Source organism: Choloepus didactylus, chromosome 8 (genome assembly GCF_015220235.1).
Source record: "Choloepus didactylus isolate mChoDid1 chromosome 8, mChoDid1.pri, whole genome shotgun sequence".
Taxonomy (NCBI): Eukaryota; Metazoa; Chordata; class Mammalia; order Pilosa; family Megalonychidae; genus Choloepus; species Choloepus didactylus.
In genome coordinates this window covers 133,467,906-133,480,670 of record NC_051314.1, presented here as the reverse complement: position 1 = coordinate 133,480,670, position 12,765 = coordinate 133,467,906, and the positions used below count along the sequence as shown (strand labels likewise).

At 43.8% G+C, this 12,765-nt stretch overlaps 1 protein-coding gene across 1 annotated transcript in view; it reads left to right on the top strand.

Annotated features, from left to right (window-relative positions):
- Positions 1-1,224: 1,224 nt before the first annotated feature.
- Positions 1,225-12,765, top strand: part of MICAL3 (microtubule associated monooxygenase, calponin and LIM domain containing 3) — a 198,991-nt gene continuing 187,450 nt past the window's right edge. Inside the window, 1 exon segment of the mRNA XM_037847514.1 lies at positions 1,225-1,700. The gene's annotated coding sequence lies outside the window, so the exon portion shown is untranslated.

The following is a 12,765-nucleotide window of genomic DNA, read 5'->3' as shown; positions in this document are numbered from 1 at the left end:
GAACAGCTCAGGAAGTTTTTCCCTAATATCCACTGAGACGATACTCAGTGGCCGTGTGCCTTTCGCTGTGGCATCCAACAGAGCTAGCTGGGAATTCCAGCTTAACTGCGTCTCTAGCTGTATAACCTTCAAAAGCAAGTCACTTATTTTCTGTGCTCTTATGTTCTTAATTTGCAAATCAGTGATGTAAAATCGCACAGGTGGAGGGTTAACCGAAATCGCCTATGAATAGCCCAGGCATACTGTTAGAGCTGAGTAAATGCGTGTTCCCATCCCTTATTCTAGAGGAAAACACCTGCAGACTGTAGACAAGCAGAGGGGTGTGACAAAGGGGGGGACTCCAGAGTGAGAGCATGGACAGCCCTGAGTTGTCGGTTTCACTGCTCACATGAATGTCTTTGGAAGTGAGATAAACACTAATCCATGAGGTCAATGATGATATGTCCCAACCCATAGGGACGAGCAAGAACTCCTCCTCACTGAGTCACCAGCCAAGGCTCAGCCCTCTTCTGAAGGTGCTGCCTGGAGTTGATTTGCTTGTGACCACACAGCTTCAGATGGATAGAATACTGAGGCCAATGATCCTTGAAGACCAAATAATCTCCAAGGCTTCTTTCTGCTCTCAACTCTGGCATAATAATAAGCCAATGCTGATAGGAATTTATTCAGATCCATCCTGTCTTCCGTCGGACCTCCTTTTGTGCCAGGCCTTGACAACCCAGGGAGTTTGTTTGGAATGTGAAAGGGCTACTCAGCTGGGGAGAAGGGTGTGGGTTCTGAGCCCTTAAGAGACTCTTTGCAACTAATAAACCCTCCAGGGAGCCACACACTGATCTCCACAGTCGTCGTCGTCATCAGCAGCAGCAGCAGCATAGCCACTTAATTTTATAGCATTTTTCATTTTATAAGACAACTTCATGCCTATAGCATAAACTGTTGAAATTTCACAACTCAGGGAGGTTAAGTGACTTTCTCGGCATCCAGCACTCGGTTCATTTTCCAGCTCTGCAGAGGGCTGTCCCTCGGAGGCCCCTGGCTGGGAGGTTATACTCTCAGGGGTGAGTCTAGCACACGTTCAGCTTTGTACTCAGCAGGAGGCGCCTCAAGACAGCGCTGGAATGTCCAGCCCTTAAGGGGGTAGTACGGGATTGAGGCGGGAGGAAGGGGGAAACCCCGGGAAGAGGCGGAGGGATGGTTTGGTCTTGGTTGGAGCCCAAAGAACAGACATTCTGGTTGGTACCACCCAAGCAACCTATTCCCGTAGGTCCCCTGCGGCTCCGCGGAGGCCCAGGAGAGCGTGCGGCACGTCGGGGCTGACCTGCTACCTTTCCTCCGCTGTCTTCCCCAGCCGCCGCGGGAGTCGCCCGCTCCTGGTTACCACGGCAACCGTGACGAGCCCGCAGCCGGCTCCCGGGTCCGCCGCCCCGACTTTCCCAGCCCCGGCTGCGACGCAGCGGTGAGCGCGGGCGGGGAGAGGCAGGCGCCCGGGATCCTCGTCCTTCCTCCCTGCGTCGACCGGGAATCAGGGACGGAAAGGGATGTGCCGCGGGGCCTCCGGACGCTGCTCTCCGGTGGGATCGCAGCTGGAGGATGCAGCGGGCTGCACTTAGGATGCGTGCAGCGTAGCAGCAGCACCTGTGTACTGAGGCCCCACTAGCCCTGGGCAGGCAGGGAGGAGATGCTGCTTGAAGCCCTGATTGGTGAGTAAAGGGGGAGCACATCTAAATGACGGGGTTGTATGTCTTGATTGATGCCTTTAAAAAAAAGAAAGAAAGAAAGAAAGAAAATCATGTCTTTAAAGGAAAGCATTTTCCTTTCTGACAGCTTTGGATTTCTTGGAATTGTTATACTGTCTCCCTTTAAACGCACTGCTCTCCTAACCAGCGGGAGCTACACCATCCGCGGACTCTGGGTCTCGATTACCGCACAACACTGCACCGTGGCCGAGAACCGCATCATCACAAAAACACACCCCAAAGCCTATGAGGAAAAGCCGCAGGGCTCAGAGTCCCAGCCGTTTTCATCCTATTTGCTTTATGTTCCTCCCCTGCAATCAAGGAAATCGCGTTCCCAGGCAAACCCGTGGCATACCCGATGTCAGAGGAACGCCAGGAGGTCCTGGGCGGAGCCGTGTCCTTTCTGGTGAGCTCAAGGAAACGAATCCATGAGCTCAGCCAGAAGGAACAATTGTTTCGCTAGGAGGGAAATCTATTTCCCTCCTTCAGAGGGCGCCGGCGCTCGCAGGCACAGCTCAGTAAACAAGCAGACAGCGGTTTACGCGTGGACCTGCACCGCGGGATTGCGGTGCACGCCGCGCTGCCGCCTGTCTCCGGGACCTTTAACAAAAGGGTGGCTAACTTCCTTCCTTCCTGGAAGTAAAGGGAAGGGCCAGATGACCTCTGGAGTCTGCATCTTGTTTTAGGACCGAATGATTATGATTCCATGAAAGAATACTTTCTGTGTATAAAGCCGTCTCCTTTCCTTGCTTGCCAACCCCTCCCTTCGCACCCCACCCCACCCCACAAAACAAAACACCCTTTCTTATTGGCCTAGCATTGTGACCAAGTATTTACAGTTTTCGCTCTTTAAAGATTGCTTTCAAGGCAAGGGCTAACCCTTGTCAAAATGAAAGATAAACTGAAGGGTGAACAGCTGGGCTCCTGTCGTAGTATTCATTTTGGTTCTCAACCCGGGCTGTGCCTTGCAACACCTGGAAACGTTTACAAAAATGCTGATGCCTGGGTCCCATCCCCAGGTATTCTGGCTTAATTGTTCTGGCAGCCGGCTTAGGCATTGGGAGTTTTAAAGCTTAGGTTGCGACTTTCTGTTCTATTCCATCAGGACGGACGCTAAGGGGATTTTTCCCCCCTGGTGAACTTGGTAATAGCTTAGCCCCTCAGATAGACTGCTGCTGTAGGGCAAGCTAATGGTAACATCACTGATGACTGGAAGCTGTGGGCAGAGGGAACCAGCAGGGTCTTGGGTTGCCCAAACAGGTTCAGGATGAAGGTGATGTTTCACACAAGGGAGGGAGCACCTTTCAGAATAGGTGCCCTCTCTCAATGGAATGTTCTGATGAATGTTCCAGGGTGGAGCAAAAGCAGGTGCACATCTGTGCAAGTCTGTAGAGTGAGAGCATGCCCCCCACCCCGCAGATTTATGGACTTGGTGTCTGTTTGTACTAACCAGAGTCATAGCTGTAAATCCCCCTCCCACAGCAAGGAGAGTGATGCTTGGAATCTTAGAGGAGGTGGCCTTGGAATGTGCAGGGGTCACTTCCAAAGAAGGAAGAAACAATAATAAGATCAACCTAGAAACTAGAGAACATTATCCTTTCCTGGGCCTAAAACTCTTCAAGATGGTTTGAACTCCTGTGAAGCCCTGATGAGAAAAATCTCAGAATCTTCATTTCCCTGAAAATTTGAGCACCAGGGCAAGCTCCTCTCCACAAGTACAACAGCAAACCGGAAGGCAGACCTACTGTTAGAGGTTCTTTCATCCCTTGGATTCCAAAGCGAGCTCATAAATATTCATTAACACTGTGAAGTAGGTGGGAGGCAGAAACTAGGCAGCTAATTAGCAAGGGAATTAGGTAAGGCCTTGAAATTCTGGGTATGAGAAATCAGAATTTTAAAGTCACTAGAGTATGATCTACCAACCTGGAGCCAGAACTTCCTTAGTCCCAGGCCCTCAAAGCTCTTGCTTTAATTTTGGTTGAACACAGAAAGGGGGGATGGCTTTTTTGGGGGGACAGGTATAAATGATAGTAGTGTATCTTGCAGAATCCTTGGCAAGCCTCAGTCACTCACCTCATAAATAGGAAAGAGAATTAAGGCACTGCTTAAAGACCCTACAACCCACCCAGTGTGGATCACAAAGCCTCACACTCTGGGGCCATGGATGACAGTGGCTAGAAGGCATCTCCTGACCACAGAATACCATGTGCTTTACCTGCTAGCTCACCTCTGCATTCCCAGGTATTGACCTCGACAGGCCCTCTGGCTGGGCTGTTGACGTCTCCAGGCAGCCCAACACAGGGTTAACAATTTTGGTCATTGTTTTTCTAGTCTGTGGACCATTGCATACACAACATGATATTGTCTCCTCCTCCAGTTGACCTGACTTCCTAAGACAATACTTGCACTTACCCAGCCTGGGCCTCCTACGTGTTTCTTCTGGTCTGCACTTGGCAGACCAGGGCTGCCAGCGTGCTCCCCCTCACCTGCTCTTAGCCTTCACAGCTCAACTGGAGCTTGGGACTAATTCCACATCGAGTAGGGCTTGCAGCTTCTGCTGCATCAGGCTTGCAAGCTGCCTTACCCTACAGGACATTTCAAAGCTGGTCCAGCTCACAGAGCAGGTCAGACCCACCCTGCAAAGGCTGCCCAGCTACTGGCTGGCTAATCTAGGAATAGCCAGACCATGTCTGATTTCTTGTTACCCCCTCCCACCAGCACCACCATTATACTTTCTGAAAAGAGGCACTGGGGGAAAACGTCCAGCTAATCTGACTTAATCCATGTATAACAGTTCATCTGTAGGCCTTACCCAAACTCAGAGTGGGAATCCTGGAGAAACTGAGATGCTTTAACAGAACCTTCATTTTACACTGTTTTCGAACTGTGCATTTCAGCTCATCAGAGGGTCATAAAATCAATTTGATGGGTCATGTCTAGCATTTTTCTTAAAGGAAAAAACAACTAAAATATAATTATAAAGTGTCAGAGTACATTCCAAGTAGTGAGTAGTTTGCGTCCTGAAACATTTTTATGTACATGTAGGTTTGTATGCACTGAGTCAGGATGCACTGTGGGTGATGGTCAAAAGGTTTTAAAGCCATTGTTTCACAGAAAACTCTGTAAATCAAAATTAAATGCAAAAAAAAAAAAAAGTCAAGTTCTAGAAAAGCTAGCAAAATCTAGAATTCTACATATTTTAGATCTTGGAAAATATGTCACTTGGAAGCAATAGAAGAATCTGTGGGGGAAAAAACTTAATACAAATTACAACTTAAAATTTCTGTAAAAATGAAAAATAAACAGAGTGGAGGAAAATATTTGTATTCCATAATAGCGATTGAAAGTTAGTATCTGCTAAACAAAGAATGCATTTTGGAAGAGGAGAAGGGGTGGGGATACTGAGGGGAAGCAGAGAGAGTTATGTATTGACTTGGGCCTTTTGAAAGCCCAGTTCTAAAAAACTTTTTGGCCGGGTGTGGTGGCACAAGAGTAAGTGAGAGGGACAACTTCTGCTCCTCCTGCAGGGTACTGCTCTTTTGTGATTGAATCAGTCCTTTAATATTTTGCAGTATTTTGAATACTGAAAGAAGAGAAGAAAAGCATTTCAAATTTGTAAAAAAACAAAGCAAAACAAAACAAAACAAAAACATGCTAAAACTCCGTGGATGGCTACATGCTGTTTGATTCCATTTATGTGACATTCTGGAAAAGTCAAAACTAGAGGGAAAGATTGCAGATTAACCATTGCAGAAGCTGGAGGTGTAGGGGGAGGTTGACTACAAAGGAGCACAAGGAAAGTTTGGGGGATGATAGAACTGTCCTATAATTACATATCTGTTAAAAGTCATAGATCTATACATTAAAAAAGAGTAAAGTTTACTGTAGGTAAATTATACCTCAATCAACCTGACTGGCTGGAAAAGAAAAAAGAAAATCCCTGGATGAATTCACAGTGCCTAAGGAAAAATTAACCCATATGAGGAAATACAATAATGAGCAAATACCCAGATATGTGTTTATGGATAGCAAAGTGCAAATTATAGCAACTCTGTGATACTCTCTTACTTTTTAAGAGTAACTATTTTTAAAAGCAATTAGCAATGCATTTGAGATTATAGTAGAACTGCATTGTTTATTGCCAGTTGCATTGTGCAGTGGTAACATTTGAGGGGGAATGTAACATGATGATACATAGGAAAATCCATAAATGTAAAGCACCTAGACATTTTCATACATAGGAAAATCCATAAATGTAATGCACCTAGATATTTTTCCCAATACAATTATTTAAGAAAGATTTTTAAAATTTCAAATATTTGGTTGTAATAGGGAAAAAATAGAAATAGCTGGAGTGTCCAACATAAAAGAAATGATTTTTAAAATAGTGGTATATCAATAAAATGAAATATTTTCTATTCACAACAAAAGCTTAAGTCCAGAGTCCATGTGGCAAGAAACATGGAAAGTAGCTGTGCTAGAGTGATGACAGATTGCAGGTGACTTTAAGTTTAAAAAAACTCATTTGATATTGTCACATTGCCTTTTCAATAACAAAGAACCGTCAAATAAAACCTTCAAGGTGAGAAGAGATTAATACGGAGGAGGAGAAGAGAATCCCCAAAATTATCACAATATAGAAATGCTGTTTCCTTGGTCCTCAAAACCAGAAAAATCACTGGAGTCACAATTTTGTTGAATAAATTCAAGCTGTGTGAATTTTCTTTCACTTGTGCCAGAAGCTGATATTAACTGGTAAAATCCTTGCTTTGTGGCAGATAGTTTGTGAATATTTGATGACTGACTAAAATATAGGGCTACCTTTAGTTGTACTTTTCACAATCACAATCCTGGGGAAACCTGGATTTATTTTTGAAACAGAATCAGAAATCTTCAAATGATACTTTCCCTTTAGCTGTATTTTGTAAGGGGATTTCAATTTTTCCAGCATTGGGAATACATCTTTGGGGCTTTTTTTTTCCTTATTAAAAGAATGACATGAACATTTTAAGTAGGTTCCTCTTAGGGGAAAGACAAGTTGTGTCAAGGACTCCAGAGCTCTAGGGAAACTTTCTTAGAAATACGTATAATGTAAATGTTTCAATGATGGAGCTTTTTCTTTTGAAGTGAGAAAGAGGGAGAAGGTGGGGGCAGGAACAAAATCAACAACTTGGAAAACCTGTTTTCTTTCTTCCAGGCTGTGGTATTTTCAGATCAAATGGCCTAGCCTACGATTCGCAGAGTCTCCTTAACCTTTGGTTTGCTATGTAACTTGGAGATAAACACCTATTATCCTGTGCCTTGCTTTCATCATCCTTTAGGGAAATGAAAATTCTTACTCTCCCGTCTCCAAAGGCATCTTGGATGGGAGACTTAGATTGTGTGCATTTTAATGTCTGCCCTGCACTCTTCTTCCTAAGGGTGTTTGAGTGCTTTGGTGGGGCTTCCACAGACAGTACACCAGGAAACTTCCAACTTTAAAAGAGTAAAAAGTGTTGGTGGAGGGGAGGGGGCAGAGATATGAGAAAGGTGTCTATAAAAAAGACCCTGTGTTTGTGTGTGATTGTATTTAAGTCAACTCAGACCCAGTAATCTTTGAATTAACCCAAATGTGAGTTACTTTGTTTGATTTACTATGTAAGAGAATTTTCGTTTTCAGGGAAGGGGCACTAGCAGGTATGAAGCACCTTCTCTAGGCTAGGAGCTTTCATGTACATCATCCCAGTCAACCCTCAATAACGCTGTGAAATGTGTATTATGATTCCCATGTTTCTAATTCAGAGAGAGTTCTTGCAAGTCAGGCACGTTAGCATGACCCAGGTTACGCAAGAAAGCGAGAAGGAGGGATGGGAAGTCATCTTGCTCTTGTGACAAAACCCATATGGTGTCGCTAGAGCAGCTTTGACAGGTTCTGACAGTACACCCATCAGCTCTGTGACTGTGAGTTTTATAACTCACCCAGAATATCTTACAGGTTTTCTCTTTCTGCCTGCTTCTCTATCAATTGATGATAAAGCCAATGCCCTCTGCTGTAATATACTCCCTGATGGTCAGCTCCAAAGGCTCAGTGCTGCCCTTGTGCTGTGCCTCAGTGGTTTTCCGAGCAGAGCTGAACTTGGGCAACACTGAGGACCTGCCATTTAAAGACCCAAAGACCCAAAAATATAAAGCTCTGAAGACCTGCCATCAGGGAAGGTGGCAGAAGATTAAATCAGGGAGAGATAGGGATGTTCTTCGCATTCCTTTTTGGGGGGGGGAGGGAGGTATATCTAAATTGTTTTTATTTTTTTTCTCATTACAAAAGCAATGCATGGTCCATACTCCATCCCCTCCCCAAAAGAAAAAGCACAAATAAGCAAAAATGCAGGTGATTTCATAACAGCCAGAACCCCACCCATCCCTCTGCCCACCCAGATATTAACACATTAGTATTTAGCCTTTCAAACCGTCTTTCTTTCTATCCCTGCAACCCATCTCCCCTCTGCCCCGGGACCGTGACAGGCTTCTCAAGAAAACCCCTGCTTAAAGGGGAGTAGGAATTCTGCTCATTCTGTGCACATGGGGACTAGGACAAGAAAAAAGGAGGTGCACTTTTTGGAATACCCTTTCCATTTCTCCCTGTTGAAGTCCTCTTTTGCTTTTGAGGGAACCCTCAATATCCCCTCCTCCATAAAACTTTCCCTCATCTCTCAGAAGCCTCTCAGGCTCCTGAGCTAGCACCTTCCACCTTGCAAAGAGCCTTTGTACCCATGTCTCACTGCTTTATTGTCAGCTCCTGGAGGGCAGACCCTATGTCTCACTGATCTCGGCATGGCTCTCAGCACCCAGAAAGAATGAAAAAGAATTTGAGGCTTAAATCGAACAGAAGTTCACAGAATCTTAAAGGGGAGCAAAGAGCAGGATTTGGAATCCTGTGTATTCCCTTATTAGGCACGAAACAAAGGGAGATTTGACATTTTCTCCTCCCTACAAAAAGCTGATCCACTTGGATGTATTCTCTTAAATCTGAAGAGGCTGATTTGTGGGCCAATGGTTTTCAGTTTGTTATTCCATTTGAGGCTTTATCAGGGCATCTGCTATCACTATTCTACCTCCTAAATGAGCATTATCATATGTTATGCACCCCCACTCCTCCTTCTTCTCCCCTCAATTCCTTTCCCTCCATTCCCCTACTGTCACCAGTCTAAAAGAGAGCTGTGTAAACTATGTCACATTCAAATACAATCCATTGGGCTGAACTTGACCTTTGCCATGTGCATGGGACCTAAGCTGAAGGTCTTTATTTTTAATAACAATGTGTGTAATCAGCGGAGGAAGAGGTAGAAAAACTGATAGCTTCTCCCCCTTTTAATGCAAAAGGACCAATTAACAGGGTGAGTTTACTGCTTTTAGTTCTACAGATGTGTTGTGTTGGGTCTACCTGGTAATGGGTACCGAGACCTTATGTCTGTGTTCAACGTCCTGCAGAACAGAGAACGGTGTGTGTGTGTGTTTGGCAATTTTTTCTTTGGTGTAGCTGCATATGAAAATGTAACTCCAGAAAATCCCTGTCAGCAAAATTTGCTGTTTCCTGGAGACTTTTGAGAACTCTGTCTGAATTGGCTCAGGGAAGAGTCTTCCTGCAAGTTGCTTCAGAACTCTAGGTATGTCTATTTTGATGATGATTACAATATAGTGATTCTAGATTTTATTTTGCAGTGGCCTTGCTGACTAGAGATTTCTTCCACAGCCCCCTATCTTGGTTTTGTCTGCCTTTTACTATATAGAATCTCTAGTTACTACAGAACCTACATACCAGTGAGTTAGGGGAAAGACTTCTCATTTTTTTGCCATTGTATTATGAAAAATTGAGGCAGAAGTAGATTTGCAATTCTGTCTAGTTGCATTTTAATTTCCTCTCTCCTTGCAGGGACATGCAAATCACTCAGAAATTAGTCAGACTTTACTGTAAGATGTTAACCTAGGGACAAACTCCAAAGAACCCAGGGAGATGTCTTCCAATTGGTTTGCAACCAAGCATCCCCTCAGCTTTCCTCCAGGAGACTGGGCTGCTCCAATCCAGTCATTACAGAATAGGGCCAAGGACATATGGCCCTTTATACCCCCATGTCGTCAGTAGCTAAGTCCATGTGACAATGGATATAGCCCAGGAATCAAGTTTGTACCAAACCACCCTGTTCCTCCTTCTGGGCTCCCTTATCCTATAGATATAATGGGCTGGTCTGGACCAAACCAGTCTGCTGGAGGAAACTGGCTGCTTTTTGGCTGCATAGCTTGGGATTTCCCTGGAGGCACCTTCAAGTTGAACTTTCTCTGGGACTATGATGAACTGGCAGTAGCAATGGATGTGAAGTTTGAAATGCTTGGAAAGGATGACTGAGTTCCTACAGGACCATGAAACCCATCCACCACCAGTATCTCAGGCAGCATTCTTTGTTTTGCCAGTGATGGAAAAGCTGATCAAACTGGTTGAAGCTTAAAAACTTCATAACTGGTTTCCCATGAGGCTTGATCCAGAGCTCTCACATATGACCAGATCCAGCACTCCCTCTCTCCGTTTCCCAACTCCACTCCTCCAGGTTGGCTCCACTCTTAGGCAGGCTCTACCCTCATGGCCCTAGATGACTGCCAGCAGCTCCCAGAGCTACCTGCATCCTGCTTCAAGGAGAGAGAGAGGAGAAAGCTTTCTCAGAAGCCTTAGCTTTGATTGGTCAGAGCCCATCCCTGACCAGGGGGATGGGATATGCTGATTGCCTTAACAGTTTAAAGCTGAGGCTGTGGGCAATCCCACCCAAATGTCAGGGCTGGGAACGGGGGCGGGGTGCATTCTATAATGGGGAATCAGGCCACAGATGGTAGGATGGGAGGAGAGGCTGTGGAGGTAACCACGAAACCAAAATAAAAGTGAAAAACCCACTAGAGCTGCGACAAGGCAACTAGGCAGGAGTTGAGAGTAATTTTGAGTTGATTAGCCATCGGGGGAGGGACTGCCCGGCTTGGTCCACTTTGGGCTCTTCCTCTATCACTGAATTGTATATTGTTGAAGCAATGCAAACTGATTTGAATATTAGCCAATGCTAAATATGTTAGCAGGCTGATATCATTTTACAGCTGAAAGGGTTTCTATGTATGGGTTTGTTACCCATTTTAAAGTTATAACATATAGCTATGTGTTGTTTTGAACCATCTGTTCCCTCTTTATTGGTTCAGATGAAATGACACTGAGTTTGTCAGGTCATTGATCATTTGAGCCGATTCAATTCTGATTTCTGTACCATTTTTCAGTATTTGGGAGAAAGATGGTTAAATAGAGGAAAAGGGAAATGCTCATTATGACATTTAATCCCAGGGCATTTGGAAGGAAAGATACAGATTTATCTCCTTAATAGGTAAAAATACACTCTAATAATTAAAACAAGAAGATAGTGTTTCTCATCTGTCAAGTTGGCAAGGATTAAAAAAGAAAAGAAATGCTCAGTATTGGTGAAAGTTCAGAGAAACATCTTCATCATGCATGGCTGGTGGGAAAGTAAACTGGTGCAAACTTCCTGAAAGATAATTCAGCAATATATATGAAGTGTCTTAAAATTTCATATACTCTTTGACCAAGCAGTTCTATTTACAGAAATATTAGGAGATAATCATAAAATTTATAAACATTTACATAACAAGGATATTCCTTGAAGTTATATATAATAATGAAATATTGGGAATAACCTTAATGGCTAAAAAGTAGAATCTTGATTAAATAACTTAAGGTAAAGCCATATGATACTGCCATTTAAGATCATGTTTTAGAATATACAGTGGCACAGGAAAATTCCTAATCTATTGTTAATGAGAAAAACACATTGCAAAGCAGTTTGATCCAATTTTGTTAAAAAAGATAAACACACATAAAAAGATGGATTGATGGTAAAAATTACAAAATACAAACAAAAAAATATGTGTACATACAAAAAAAGAGGATAGGCACACACATACACAGAAGAAAAATGCAGGAAAAATATACACCAAAATGGGAACACTAATATGCTGGTAAGGTAATGGGTAATTTCTACTTTTTAGTTTTGTACTTTTCTCTATTTTTTGATTTTTTAAAAAAATGAACGCATATTACTTTTGAAATCAGAAAATATTTGTTATACTTAAAAATGAGATGAAAACACCAGAACTCTTTCAAAGGCCAGGTTGTGGATTGACATTGGTTGATTCTCCCTACTGTGTTGTATGTGTCTAGTTATTTCTGGGTAGCCTTGACAGTCAGTAGCTCTACCTCTCCATGTTCCTCCCCAGTACACATGCCCATCCCTCTCCTCCATTCTTGCCCTTTCCACAGAACTCAGTCCAGTGCTCCTTCTACCCTACGGGATGGGACATTCCATTCTGAGAATGGAATCCTCTCCCACACCTCTGAGAAGCTCAGACTGATTCATTCCTTACCAAGGTGAGTCTGATGTTTATCAACCTCATCCATTCAGTAAGTACAGGGATAAACCCACAGAACCCGATAGTTCTTTGTTCATAGTAGGCGCCCAATAAATGTTTGAATGCATAAGTAAAGCACCCAGATAAGCAGGGATGCTTTATAGCTCTCTGGGGATAAGAAAAGACAGGCGAGCCATGGAGAGTGAAAATAACCAGGATTTGCTAGGGGTGGACCAGGCAAAGAGCAAGCTCAGAAGTATTGGCTTCAGAATTACCTTGCTCAGCCTTTTTAATTGATATTAAAAGTTTACTGGCTCCCACACAGTTTTGCCAGTGTGTCCATGCCCCCAGGGGATTCTCTCGCTTTACAAAGAATGAAACCTACACTGTCAGGGCTATGTCACAACTTCCATAGAGGTTATCTTGCTAAAGAGCAACTTAGAAAGTCCCTTCTTGATGGACATGGGGCTCATTCTATCTCCAGCCACTCCAAACCACTGGTGGGGGGTGCAATTTTTGTTGCCTTCTGCTATAGAATTTGCCAGATGTGTCAAAGACCTAGTCTCAATGATTGAACAACAAACCAGTAAAAAGAAATTCT